Source organism: Equus asinus, chromosome 17 (assembly GCF_041296235.1).
Source record: "Equus asinus isolate D_3611 breed Donkey chromosome 17, EquAss-T2T_v2, whole genome shotgun sequence".
In the NCBI taxonomy this organism is placed as follows: Eukaryota; Metazoa; Chordata; class Mammalia; order Perissodactyla; family Equidae; genus Equus; species Equus asinus.
Window position 1 is genome coordinate 40238252 of NC_091806.1, and position 14901 is coordinate 40253152.

At 38.9% G+C, this 14901-nt stretch overlaps 1 long non-coding RNA gene across 1 annotated transcript; it reads left to right on the forward strand.

The window, feature by feature from the left end:
- The first annotated feature begins 32 nt into the window (after nt 1-32).
- LOC123278012 (uncharacterized) lies at nt 33-11329 on the forward strand. The gene is made up of 3 exons (XR_011495128.1): nt 33-847; nt 9730-9807; nt 11166-11329. It is a non-coding gene; the product is annotated as an uncharacterized lncRNA (long non-coding RNA).
- The last annotated feature ends 3572 nt before the right edge of the window (nt 11330-14901 follow it).

The window sequence follows — 14901 nt, forward strand, 5'->3', positions numbered from 1 at the left end:
CAAAGGTCTCGCACGTCTGCCAGGGGCACCGCTCCTGACCCTACGCTAGCCTTGTGAGTCTGAGATCAGGGGCTGTATTCGCCCTCCACCTTGGCGAGCTTCCTAGTGGGATGTGGGGAACTGATCCTCCTGCTTGTGAGGCTGGGCTGAGTGGTGATTTTGGTGGGGAGATGAGTGATGTGACGTGCCACGGTTGAAAAGCAGCTCTGCAGGCGCTGAAATCCTTCCTTTGCCGGAGATGTTTCATAGTCTTGCTAGCGCAGGGGATGAGAATTTGCCACCCCAAAATGTGTCTCCTTGGCTTGATTATTTTTAAGGACAAAAGACTGTGACAGAAGTTTGACCTTCCCCCAACTGCCTAAAAGAATTTAAGATAAAAGACCTCTCCTAAGACAGGTCGTTAGACTGGGAGGATCTTTGCTAAGCCCATTTTTATCAAAGTTCTGTGTCACTTGCGTCACATTGTCTATGGATGGCCAAACAAGCGTCTTATCAAACATTTGCTTTTCCATCTCCATGTAAATTGTCTTCCTCCCATTTGAAGTCCCAAACCATTACCCCCAACATCCTCCTTTGTCTTTAGCTGAAGACGGTAAGACGGTGTGGTGGCTTCTGCCGTTTTGGCAAGTTACTCAGTTTTCCTGGGTCTCTCCCGTGTGTAGATGTCATTAAACTTTGAGTTTCTCTTGTTACTCTGTCTTATGTCAATTTGATTATTAGACAAGCCAGAAAGACCTAGAGGGTAGAGGAATTGTCTTCCTCCCCTACAGTTTGGCAGCAAGGATGGGAGAAAACTGGCTGGACACTGCTCAATCTGGGACTACTGCCGCTGAGAGAGCCAGCAGAGGTAAGGGTTCTTACCACATCAGTCTCCAGGATCTCTGCCAGAAGGGTGCAATGGAAGTGAGAGTAGTGATTATTTTCTCCCTTTCTAAATTTAGACCAGCAGGAGAAAATATTGGTGAAGCTATCTTCTTGGTCTCAATGACTCTGGGAAATTTGGTTTGAGTACTCATTGGTTTATTGATGTTTCTCCTCCTAGAGATGATTACTATTTTTCCTTGTCTCTGTCTTTGTGTCATTTGTCATGAGATTTTTCTTCTTTTGTCTGGTTCTATGTCTTGATAGCTTGGCTATGTGACCTCTGTGGTCTCTGCCATCCAGAGGGTGCACATACTGGCATGCATTTTTGCAGCCAGTCAAATAGACTGGGGTTCCAAGACGCAGTTTCTTTTTCTGGCTGTGTCAGCTCTCAGGGCAGTTTGTCATATGGGGTCCCAGTCCATAAGGGCCTTTGTCATCTCAACCATCATTGTTTGTTAGTGCACTCCGCGTGTGCAATGAAGGCCTTTGCTTTCTTAGACTATTTTTAGGGGAACTGTCTGGATCTTATGGGGACCACTTCTTTTGCACTCTCTTTTTGCATTCATGGTTATGCCAGAAAAGGCTTATTGGAATGAGTTACTATTAATATCCTACTTGTCAATGGGCAGAGAATGAATCATTTAAATTGGAAAAACTTATAAATTGGAAAAATTTTTAGAGAGCTCTCATCATAATTGTTTTATTGGTAACTATATAAGATAAAATTAAAAATAAAATACAAAAAAACTAATGACTAGGCTTAACACCCTGATTCAGGCTACAATTAGATTCAAAAAAACATAAAGTTATAAGGGTTTATGGCATTGGAATATTTGAGCTAATGTTATATGAAGAGGTTATATCAACTTTACCTGAGTGGTTTTTTTTTTGAAAGTAGACCTTATGTCTGACTAGGAATGCTTCCCATATCTAATATTATAAGACCCAAACTTGTTGATGAAGTCCTAATGAAAGCTATGATTAGGGTATAAGAGTTTATGGAATTAAGTGATTATATCTCTTTTGCATGATTGTATTATAAATTGTATTGTGGGGATAGACATTGTTTCTCATTGAGGGAAACATTACCCCAGTATTGATATTGTAAGACAGCATATAAATCTCCCCTTCAGACAATGTTAATTAAACATGCTAATGAAAGTCAATAGGGTTGCCCAAACCTATACAATGTGAGATATTTTTCTACCTCTGCATGGTATGGCCAAATTAAAAGCTCTATTTAACTGGCTTAAAGTAATCATTTATATAAATTATTTCTAAATGTAATAGAACCTAACCCAAATGTCTTTCAAGTTAATGTGATATAAAGTAATCTTTGGTAAACAAAAGCTTGTTTAAGTTTGTTGGCTTAATTAAAATAGGCATGTCCTCAGAGTTATCAGCATTGAATATGATGCAGACAAGTAGCCTGGGTTTACTGGTCGAATAAGCTCATGTTATCTATGTTACAAAGTTGTCAGAAAAATAACAACTTAAAATGATAAGGTAATTTTGTCTAATGAATTTTTCATGAGCCATCTAAACATAATTATTGGAAATAAGTAAAATAAATACGTATGAATAAGATGAAAGTTTTTGGGTGAACTTTGTGACAATAATTCTGTGTTGATGGTGTATGTACTTAAAATAGCTTCAAAACTTTTTGGTAACTTTAAACCTTACAGCTTTGTTAAATTAAGTTAAATAATAGAAATTTATTGAGTATCTAAGCCATTTCCAAATAAGCTAAAATATTAGACATTTATTACAAAATACAGGTTTATCTACTTTTGGCTTCATATTACAGAGAAACCAAAAGATATTTGGGTCTATCAGTAAGCATGTCTTGTGTTTTATTAAAAAGATTGTACTATGGAGTAGCATGTTTCTAGAAATTATAAAAAGTATTTATAAACTTGCCAAGCCAAAGAATGATAATGTAAAATACAGTTCATAATTACTTGTTTCTTAGTTTTCACTAAAAATTAAGGTTTCTAAGGGTTGAAATTCAAATTAATATTTGTGATTAAAACTACTAAAAATTAGAAGATGTCAGCAACATGGTGGAGTGAGCAGTTTTCTTTGTCTCTCGCCCTTCAAACTACAACTAATTGAACATTCACTGATCAATAGAGGATACTCCCACAGCACCTCAGGACGCCTGAGAGACCCACCCTGCTATACATTGGAAGGTGGATGGGCTACCCCCAGGGAGGAGGTGGAGATAGAGGAAAACTCTCCAGGCCTCTAGAGAGCCTAGTACCAGCAAGTGACTCTCCTAGCTGACACACTTATAGCATTGCCATGGCACTGAGGTGGGGGGGGGGGGCGGCGTGTGCATCGGCAGCACGACTGTGGAAATGGGTGACTACAGCCCTAAGACCCAGTGATTGCTCCTTAGTCCAGGGGAAAATCCATGATCCCACAGCAGCCACAGGGACATTCTCTGGTTGGCCCTAGTGGAGAGGCTCTGCCCAACAAACACAAAAGCTGGGAGGTGCTGGGGCAGAAGTGGCTCAGCCAGGTGAGCTACCCGCTGGCTGCATTAAACACCCACAGCCCTGCTGCGGCCCAGAGGGGGCAAGTGAGATCCAGCAGGACTGCACGAGCAGGCTGTGACAATCCAGAGCCCCAGTGTAACTGCTTCTTGGTCCGAGGGGGAAATCCATGGTCCCACACCAGCCACAAGGAGAGCTTCTGATCAGCCCTAGTGAAGAAGCCCTGCCCACCAACCACAAAGGCCAGGCAACCAAAGAGCAGAAGTGGCATGGCTGGGTGTGCTAACCACTGGCTGCATTAGATGCCCATAGCTCTGCTGTGGCCCAGAGTGGGCAAGTGAGATCCTGAAGGATCAGACAGTGGCAGAGCTGTGAATCTAGGTGAGTCAGCTCCCAGCTGCTGTGAAAGCCCATAACACCACTGCAGACCCTAAGGAGGGAGTGTGTCTAGGTGGGTCTGTGAGAGCAGGCACCAACAACCTGAAGCCCCCTTGTGATTGTTCCCACAGCTGACGGGATACCTCACAGGGCCACTGTGAGCCCAAGGAGGTGTCCAGCCTTGGTCAGGAACACCTGACAGGGATCCTAGTTGGTGTGGGATTACACAGCTGCTGCACCCTCTCCCCCAGTGGCAACAAGTGGAAGCAGTAACCGATCTCTATCTCTATGCGAAGGCACAAATCCATGCCGTCAAGCAATATGAAAAAAAATTAAATCTCCAGAACAGAAGGAAAATGACAAGTACCCAGAAAACAATCCCTAAGACACAGAAATCTGTAACCTACATGACAAAGAATTCAATATAGCTATCACTAAAAAAGTCAATGAGTTAAAAGAGAATACAGATAGACAACTCAACAAGATCAGGAGCTACAGCACAAAAGGACTTGCAAATATAAAGAAGAACCAATCAGAATTGTTGGAAATGAAAAACACAATAGAAGAGGTGAAGAAAAATCTAGACTCACTGAACAGTAGGGCTGATAATATGGAGGACAGAATTAGTAATTTGGAGGATAGGAATATAGAAATACTTCAGATAGAGGAGGAGCAAAACTAAGACTAAAAAGAAATGAAGAAACTCTCCAAGAAATACCCAACTCAATTAGGAGATGCAATATAAGGATTATAGGTATCCCAGAGGGAGAAGAGAAGGTGAACGGGGCAGAAAGCTTGTTCAAAGAAATACTAGCTGAGAACTTCCCAAACTGGGGAGCGAGCTGGAAACCCATGTGACAGAAGATCTCCAAACTTTATCATCATTAAAAGGTCAACCCCAAGGCATATAGTAGTGAAGCTTGCAAAAGTCAATGACAAAGCGAAAATATTAAGGGCAGCAAGACAGAAGAAAAGAACCTACAAAAGATCCCCCATCTGGCTGTCAGCAGATTTCTCAGCAGATACCTTACAGGCTAGGAGAGAGTGGAATGATATATTCAAAACTCTGAACGACAAAAACTTGAAGCCAAGAATACTCTATCCAGTGAAAATATCCTTCAAATATGATGGAGAAATAAAAACTTTCCCAGATAAACAAAAGTTAAGGGAGTTCATCGGCACAAGACCCCCCTACAAAAAATGCTCAGGAAGACCTTCATACTTAGGGGAAAAAAGGGGGATAGGGGTTACAAAACCCTGAGCAAAGGAGATAAATAGAAAGACAAAATCAGAAAATTGCAACTATCCATCAGAACAGATTAGCAAATGTGTAAGTATAACATTAAAGATAAAAGGAAGGGAAACACCAAGAATAAATATAATCTTGTCATTTTAACCAGAAACTCACAACACAAGAAGAAAAAATAAGATCTGACAATAACAACCTAGAAGGGGAAGAGGAAAGGGATGGAACCAGCTTAGTCTAAGGAAATAAGAGGCTATCAGAAAATGGACTATCTCATCTATGAGATATTTTATACAAAACGCATGGTAACCGCTAAATAAGTAACTAGAACGGAGAAACAAATTACAGATAAGAAGAAAACCAACATAGAAAACTACCTACCTGAGTTGGTAGTCTGAAATTCCTGGGACAAGAAAGGAAATGCAGGAGAACTAAAAAATGAGCAACAAAATGGCAGCCTTAGGCCCCCACATTTCAGTAATCACTCTACTAAATGTAAATGGATGGAACTCTCCAAAAGACACAATGGCAGGATGGATTAAAGAACAAAACCCAACAATATGCTGCCTCCAGGAAACACACGTCAGCCCCAAACACAGACTCAAAGTGAAGGGATGGAAGACAATACTCCAAGCTAATGGTGAACATAAGAAAGCAGGTGTCACCATACTTATGTCAGACAAAGTAGACTTCAAGGCAAAACAGGTAAAGAGAGACAAAGAGGGGAAATTTGTAATGATAAAAGGACACTCCACCAAGAAGACATAACACTTATGAACATATATGCACCCAACACAGGAGCACCAAAGTATGTAAAGCAACTACTAACAAAACTGAAAGGAAATATCAAAAACAATATGATAATAGTAGGAGCCCTCAACACCCCACTAACACCAATGGATAGATCATCCAGACAGAAAGTCAACAAGGAAATTGTAGATTTAAATGAAAACCTAGACCAGATGGACTTAATAGGTATATAGAGAACACTCCTTGCAAAAACAGCGGGTTACACATTCTTCTCGTGTGTGCATGGAATGTTCTCAAAGATAGACCATGTGTTAAGAAACAAAGCAAGCCTCAACAAATTCAAGAGGATTGAAATAGTATCAAGCATCTTTTCTGACTGTAATGCTATGGAACTAGAAATCAACTACAAGAATAAAGCTGGGAAAGGGGCAAGTGTGAAGATTAAACAACATGCTACTGAATGACCAGTGGATCATTGAAGAAATTAAAGAACATATCAAATATTATCTGGAGACAAGTGAAAATGAAAACACACCATACCAACTCATTTGGGTTGCAGCAAAAGCTCTCACAACTGAATCAGGAAGAAATAGAGAATCTGAATAGACCAATCACAAGTAAAGAGATTGAAACAGTAATCAAAAACCTCCCCCAGAATAAAAGTCCAGGACCAGACAGCTTCTCTGGAGAATTCTACCAAAAATTCCAAGAAGATTTAATACCTATCCTTCTCAAACTATTCCAGAAAATTGAGGAAGCTGGAGCACTTCCAAACACATTCTACAAAGCCAACATCACCCTGATACAAAAACCAAACAAGGACAACTCAAAGAAGGAAAACTACAGGCCAATATCACTGATGCATATAGACGCAAAACTCCTCAACAAAATATTGGCAAACCGAATACAGCAATAGATTAAAATGATCATACACCATGATCAAGTGGGATTTACACCAGGGACACAGGGATGCTTCAACATCTGCAAGTCAATCAACATGATACAACATCTTGACAAAATGAGAAACACAAACCACATGATCATCTCAATTGACACAGAGAAAGCATTTGACAAGATCCAACATCCATTTATGATAAAAACTCTTAATAAAATGGGTATAGAAGGAGAGTACCTCAACATAATACAGGCCATATATGACAGACCCACAGCCAACATCATACTCAATGGGGAAAAACTGAAAACCATCCCTCTGAGAACAGGAACAAGGGTACCCACTCTCACCACTCTTATTGAATGTAGTTCTGAGGTTTTTGCCAGAGCAATTAGTCAGGAAAAAGAAATAAAAAGGAATCCAAATAGGCAATGAAGAAGCAAAACTTTCGCTGTTTGCTGATGACATGATCTTATATATAGAAAACCCTAAAACATCCATTGGAAAGCTTCTAGAAGTAATCAACAACTACAGCAAAGTTGCAGGATACAAAATCAACTTACATAAATCAGTAGCATTTCTATATTCTAATAACGAACAGAGAACTCAAGAACACAATCCCATTCACAATCATAACGAAAAGAATAAAATATCTTGGAATAAATTTTACCAAGGAAGTGAAAGACCTATACAATGAAAACTACAAGACTTTCCTGAAATAAATTGATGATGACATAAAGAGATGGGAAGAGATTCCAGGCAAATGAATTGGAAGAATAAACATAGTTAAAATGTCCATACTACCTAAAGCAAATTACAGAGTTGACACAATCCCAATCAGAATCCCAATGACATTCTTCACAGAAATGGAACAAAGTATCCTAAAATTCGTATGGGGCAACAAAAGACCCAGAATAGCTAAAGCAATCCTGAGGAAAAAGAACAAAGCTGGAGGCATCACAACCCCTGACTTCAAAATATACTACAAAGCCATAGTAATCACAACAGCATGGTACTGGTACAAAAACAGGTACACAGATCAAGGGAACAGAATTGAAAGCCCAGAAAGAAAACCACACATCTATGGACAGCTAATCTTCGACAAAGGAGCTAAGAACATGCAATGGAGAAAAGAAAGTCTTTTCAACAAATGGTGTTGGGAAAACTGGACGGCCACATGTAAAAGAATGAAAATTGACCATTCTTTTACACCATCCACAAAAATAAACTCAAAATGGATCAAAGACTTGAAGGTAAGACCTGAAACTGTAAGACTGCTAGAAGGAAATATAGGCAGTACACTCTTTGACATCAGTCGTAAAAGGATCTTTTCAGACACCATGTCTTCTCAGACAAGGGAAACAATAGAAAAAAATAAACAAATGGGACTTAATAAGATTAAAGAGTTCTACAAGGCCAGGAAAAACAGGATTGAAACAAAAACACAGCCCACCAATTAAGAAAAAATATTTGCAAATCATATATCTGACAAAGGGTTGATCTCCATAATGTATAAAGAACTCACACAACTCAACAACAAAAAATCAAATAACCTAATCGAAAAATGGGCAGAGGACATGAACAGACATTTCTCCAAAGAAGATATATGGATGGCCAATAGGCACATGAAAAGATGCTCATCATCATTAATCATCAGGGAAATGTAAATCAAAGCTACACTAAGATGTCACCTTACACCCCTTAGAATGACTAAAAACCAAAACAAAAGTAACAAATGTTGGAGAGGTTGTGGAGAAAAAGGAACCCTTATACACTGCTGGTGGGAATGCAAACTGGTTTAACCACTATTGAAAACAGTATGGAGATTTCTCACAAAATTAGAACTAGAAATACCGATGATCCAGCCATCTCACTACTTGTTATCTATCCAAAGAACTTGAACTCAGCAATTCCAAGAGACACAGGCACCCCTATGTTCATTGCAGCATTATATACAATAACTATGACATGGAAGCAACTTAAGTGCCCATTGACTGATAATGGATAAAGAAGATATGGTGTATATATACAATGGAATACTAAGCCACAAAAAAGGATAAATTTGTCTCATTCACAACAACATGGATGGGCCTTGAGGGTATTGTGTTAAGTTAAATAAGCCAGATAGAAAAAGACAATCTCTGTATGACTCCACTTATATGTGGAAGTTAAACATGTGGACAAAGAGAACAGTTTAGTGGTTACCAAGGGAAAGGGGGCTTGGGGGGTGGGCACAAAGGGTGAAGTGGTGCACCTGTAATATGACTGAAAAATAATAATGTACAACTGAAATTTCACAAGGTTGTAAACTATCATAACCTCAATAAAAAATAAAATAGAAAAAAACCCTACTAAAATCAACTTTACTAAAACTTAGTAAAGAAAATATCTTTGTATTCAAGGAAAGTGAGATGCATGTTTTCAGTAAAGAAAGTATAAGAAATAAAGATATTTTTGTTTGTTAAAAAGGTTATAGAAGGTTTATGGAAGAAAAACTCTAAGGGAAGAGCTTTGTGTATGGTCAAGTTGGCTAAGATTAAAATGAATTTAAGTAAACAAACTTTATTATCAAAAGTCAGCTCGTGCAAAATTGGAATTTGGTTTTGTCTCTCTCTTAAAGGGATAATTTTCGTGGACTTTGAGTCTGCTTTTAATAAAGAAATTTTGAAAAGTTTTTCTTTACTTTTGAGTGAATCTACATAAAAGACCAAAAATCTATATTCTCAAAATAATTTCCTATGTTCAAAAAGGCTGAGATCCCTCTATTAAGAAAACTAAAGGTGTTTTTTTCTAACTATCTGTGTTTGCCTTTAACATTTTCTGTCATCACTTTGGTTAAATGGATAACTAAGCATTGTTTCATAGAGACCTAAGATATTGTGTGGGTAAATGTTGTTGATATAAGTGTTCTAAAAATTATATAACATTCCTACAATTCTGATCTGTCCTGGTTATCAGTCATAATTTTAGTTATTATCTTAGAGTGTCACATGGCACAAAATAGCCAAGTTTCTTTGTCAATTGCAATTTTTAAGTCTTTTGCGATTTACAGACAGTTACTGTTGTACTCTGATGCTTTTGCAAATGTTTCATCTTCACAGAGATTCATGGAAAGGACTCTGACACTTACTCTGAAATACTAGTTTCTGATAAACTTTCAGATCATAAAACTGAACTGGGTAAGAAATTACAAAACTCTAATGGAGAAACTGATAACTTCATGAAACTGCTAATGGAAGGTCAAGATCAAGAGTTGATTACATGAGACTGAATAAACTGATAATGATGATTCTAATTTTTATGACTTTTCATTTAAAATATTGCTGATTTTGGGGCCGCCCCGGTGGCACAGTGGTTAAGTGTGCATATTCTGCTTCTGCAGCCCTGGGTTCACTGGTTCAGATCCCAGGTGTGGACATGGCACTGCTTGGCATGCCACGCTGTGGTAGGCATCCCACGTATAAAGTAGAGGAAAATGGGCACGGATGTTAGCTCAGGGCCAGTCTTCCTCAGCAGAAAGAGGAGGATTGTCAGCAGTTAGCTCAGGGCTAATCTTCCTAAAAAAATGTATATTGCTGATTTTTAATTTTTTTTCAGATTTAACAAAACCTTTTTCTCTTTTCTCTTAAGCTAACTATGATTTATAGCAGTTTTGGTAAATTATATCTTTGTAACCAGAATTGAAACATTTATCTTTTTCTCCCTATCTGATCCCTCCAGAATTTAGAAACTCTTAAGGTGTAAATATTCTCTTCTCTTTTTTTGAGGAAGATTAGCCCTGAGCTAACATATGCCAAAAATCTTCCCTCTTTTGCTGAGGAAGATTGGCCCTGAGCTAACATCTGTGCCCACCTTCCTCTATTTTAAATGTGAGATGCCTGCCACAGCATGGCGTGATAGGCAGTGCATATGTCCATGCCCAGGGTGTGAACTGGTGAACCCTGGGCCTCTGAAGCAGAGTGCAAGAACTTCACCACACCACCAGGCCAGCCCTAGCTTCTTCCTTTTAATTTTCTCTCCCTTTAACCTTTTGTAAATAACAGAAAGATAAACTCTGCGATTGATCTGGGTCTGGAATGCACTGAAGAGTCTGAAACCCCCAATTACTCCATCCTCTGAACCTCAGGATCCCAACTTTAAATTCTTTCAACCACAAGTGCCCTTATATTTTTGTTGACGTTTTTCCTCCTCCCTGCCCTAGGGTGTTCCATTAAGACTCTGACCTCCTAGATAACTGGACCAATTTCCTGTACCTCCCCCACCCATAAGGGTTGCCCTAGATTCCTGTTGCCATTGCTTCCTTCCAATAGTCCTTCAGGTAGAAGGAGTTTATATTCCTATCCAGTAAGTCAACTGAAAGACACTGGATTAGTGGCATGAAACAAAGGTTATGTTATTCTATTATGTAAAGTTGTCATTTTGAATTGTAATTGTATTTCCATTATTAATTTGCTTTAAAGTTTTCTTTGGTTGGATGAGCCAATGTCAAAGATAAACTTTCACTTTCTCTAATGAATACCACTCCTCTCTCCCCCAGCTTAAGATACTGACAACACAGAGGTTGATTCCTTCCTGAGAGACTGAATATACAAAAGGATGATGACAAGACCTTATACAAAAATAGGACTCTGAACCACAACTTCTCTAGAAATTACGCCAAGAAACCAATTTTGTTGTGGGGATTCAATGAGAAAATGTATGTAAAGCCCTTAACATTAACTTGATTCATAGTAAATGCTTAATGCAAAGTTGCTATTGTTGTGCTATTGTTATTATATTTATTAATTCCTTCACATCCACTCTCCCTGGGGAGAGGAGTATCTGACTCTATCTTTGGCATCATTAGGAGTTCCTTAGAGGTGAACATTGAGAACCACTGTAGAGGAAATGCATACACAAGGCAGAGGAGATCTTCTCACAGCTATGTCAAAAGGAATTTGCTACTATCAAAGATTAAGAATAAAATCTTTTCTTAAAAATTACAACAAAAATGGGGAGTGACATCAGCAACATGGCAGAGTGAACTTGCCGGGGATTCTCTCTCCTCCAACATACAATGAAAAGAGACTTGCTTACTTCAACATAGGACATCCTAACACAACAGAAAAAAACATTGGAGAGACACACAGCCATACAACAGAGGGTGAGAGGCTGGAGGCCCCTCAGAGGAGCTGGAATGGGGTAAGAGAGAATTTCGCTCCCTCCCCTAAAGACTGCCATCTGCGACTGCAGGAGGCTCCCAGAGGGAAGGAACAGGGGAGGGGACATTTGTTCGTGGGAACATCAAGGACCCCCAGAAGGCCCCATGCAGCCTAGAGGGAAGGCCTCTACTAGAGTGAGAGCTTTTGCGGAGGGTGGCCTCATCAAGCCAACATCCCAGGAGAGCAGATAGGGAGAGCAGAGGGAGAAAGCCAGGAGTGCACAAGGAGAAAGCACCCCTACCTCCACCTTGCCCACACCTGCTGCACTGACTGGGATCTAAGCTGAAAGCAGAAGGCTCAGAATACATGACTCTTGACCCCCACCCAGTGAGAGTAGGTGATAACTGCAACCAAATAATATCAGGAAGCATAAGAACTGAACCACCTCCTATAGCAATATCAAACACTATATCAAATCTCCAGACCAGAAAGAAAACGACAAGTATCCAGAATTCAGTCCTGAAGACACTGAAATATGAAATCTAAATCACAATTAATTCAAAATACCTGTCATCAAAAAATTCAACGAGGTAAAAGAGAATGTAGAGAAACAATTCAAAGAGTTCAGGAGCTACTTCACAAATGAAATTGAAACTATAAAGAATCAATCAGAAATATTAGAGATGAAAAACACAGTGGAAGGGATAAAACAAAATATGGATTCCCTGAATGCTTGAGTGGACATCATAGAGGAGTGTATCAGCATAATTGAAGATGGACATCTTGAAATGCTCCAGACAGAGAAGGAGAGAGAATTAAGACTAAAAAGAAGTGAAGAAAGTCTCTGAGAAATATACGCTTTGATGAGGAAATGCAATGTAAGAATTATAAGTATTCAAGAAGGAGAAGAGGAGAATGGAGCAGAAAGTGTGTTAAAAGAAACAATAGCAGAGAACTTCCCAAACCCAGGGAAAGAGAGGGAAATCCATGTGGAAGAGGCTTCCAGATCTCCTAGATATGTCAATGTAAAAAGACCTACTGCAAGGCATATAGTAGTAAAACTGGCAAAATGAATAACAAAGAAAGAATACTAAGGGCAGCAAGGCAGAAGAAAACCTACAAAGGAAATCCTATCAGGCTTTCAGTGAATTTCTCTGCAGAAACCTTACAAGATAGGAGAGAATGGAATGACATATTCAAATCTTTAAAAGACAAAAATTTTCAGCCAAAAATACTCTATCCAGCACAAATATCCTTCAGATATGATGGAGAAATAAAAACTTTCCCAGACAAACAAAAGCTAAGGGAGTTTGTAGCCATGAGACCCATCAACAAGAAATCCTCAAGAAGGCCCTCATATCTGAAAAAAAAGGTAGAAAGGAGTTACAAACCACAGAGTAAGGAGATAAATAGGTAGACAGAATCGGAATAGGATAGCAAATACTCAAGTGTAGTCTTAAAGATAATAGAGAAGGAAAACACCAAAAACCAAGATAATCTTGTCAATTTAACCACAAGCTCACAACACAAGATGGAATAAGATGGGAGAAAAATAACTTAGGATGGGAGGAGGAAAGGGACTAAATCGGTTCGAACTAAAGAAATAAGCGGCCAGCAGAAGATGGACTGTCTTATACACGGGATTCTGAATATAAACCTCATTATAACCACTAAACAAAAGAGCAAAACAGAGACACAAATGATAAGCAAGGAGAAAACAAAGAAACTCATCATAAAAAACCACATAATTCAATGAGTAGACCAAAACATACAGGACGAGAAACAAAGGAAATGCAGGAGAACCAGAAAATGAGTGATAAAATGACAGCATTAAGCACTCATACATCAATAATCACCCTAAATGTAAATGGATTGAATTCTCCAATAAAGAGACAGAGAAAGGTGAGATAGATTAAAGAACAAGACCCAAAAATATCACGCCTCCAGGAAGCAAATCTCAGCTCCAATGACAAACACAAGCTCAGAGTGAAGGGATGGAAGACTATACTCCAAGCTAATAGCTAATGGCAAATGAAAGCAGGTGTTTCAATACTTATATCAGACAAAGTAGACTTCAAGATAAGTCAGGTAAAGAGAGACAAAGAGAGGCAGTATAGAATGATCAAAAGGACACTCCATCAATAAGAAATAAGACATAAATATCTATGCACCCAACACAGGAGCACCAATGTTCATAAAGCAACTATTAACAAACCTAAAAGAAGATAGCAAAAATGACACAATAATATTAGGGGACCTCAACACTCCACTCACATCAATGGATAGATCATCCAGACATAAAATCAATAAGGAAACAGTGGAATTAAATGAAAAGCTAAACCAGTTGGTCTTAATAGACATATATAGAACACTACATCCAAAAACAGCAGAATACACATTCTTCTCAAGTGTGCACAGAACATTCTCAAGGATAGACCATATGTTGGGAAACAAGGCAAGCCTCGGTAAATGTAAGAAAATTGAAATAAGAACAAGCATCTTTCCCAATCACAATGCTACAAAGCTAGAAATTAATTACAAAAAAAAAAGCTGAGAAAGGGACAAAGATGTGGAGACTAAACAACATGCTATTGAACAACAAATGGATCATTGAAGAAATTAAAGGAGAAATTAAAAAATATCTGCAGACAAATGAAAACGAGAACATGCCATACCAACTCATATGGGATACAGCAAAATCTGTATTAAGAGGGAAATTCATCGCAATACAAGCACAAATTAGCAAACAAGAGAAATCCCAAATAAGCAATCTCAAATTACACCTAACTGAATTAAAAAAGAAGAACAAACAAAGCCCAAAGACAGCAGAAGGAGAGAAATAATAAAAATCAGAGAAGAAATAAAGGCTACTGAAACAAAAAAGGCAGTAGAAAGGATCGATGAAACAGAGAGCTGGTTCTTTGAGAAGATAAATAAAATTGACAAGCCCCGAGATCCCCTAGGAGAGGACTGGGGCTGGGTGAAGTTCCAGCGACCTGGCTTCGTGGCCCAGGGGGAAACTCCAGGCTCCTGCACCAGTAGCAGGGAAAGCTTCTACTCGCCATTAGCAGAGAGGCCCTGCCCTGCATTCAGAACGCCAGGAGGGTCCCGAAGAGGAGGACCCCGGGCAGG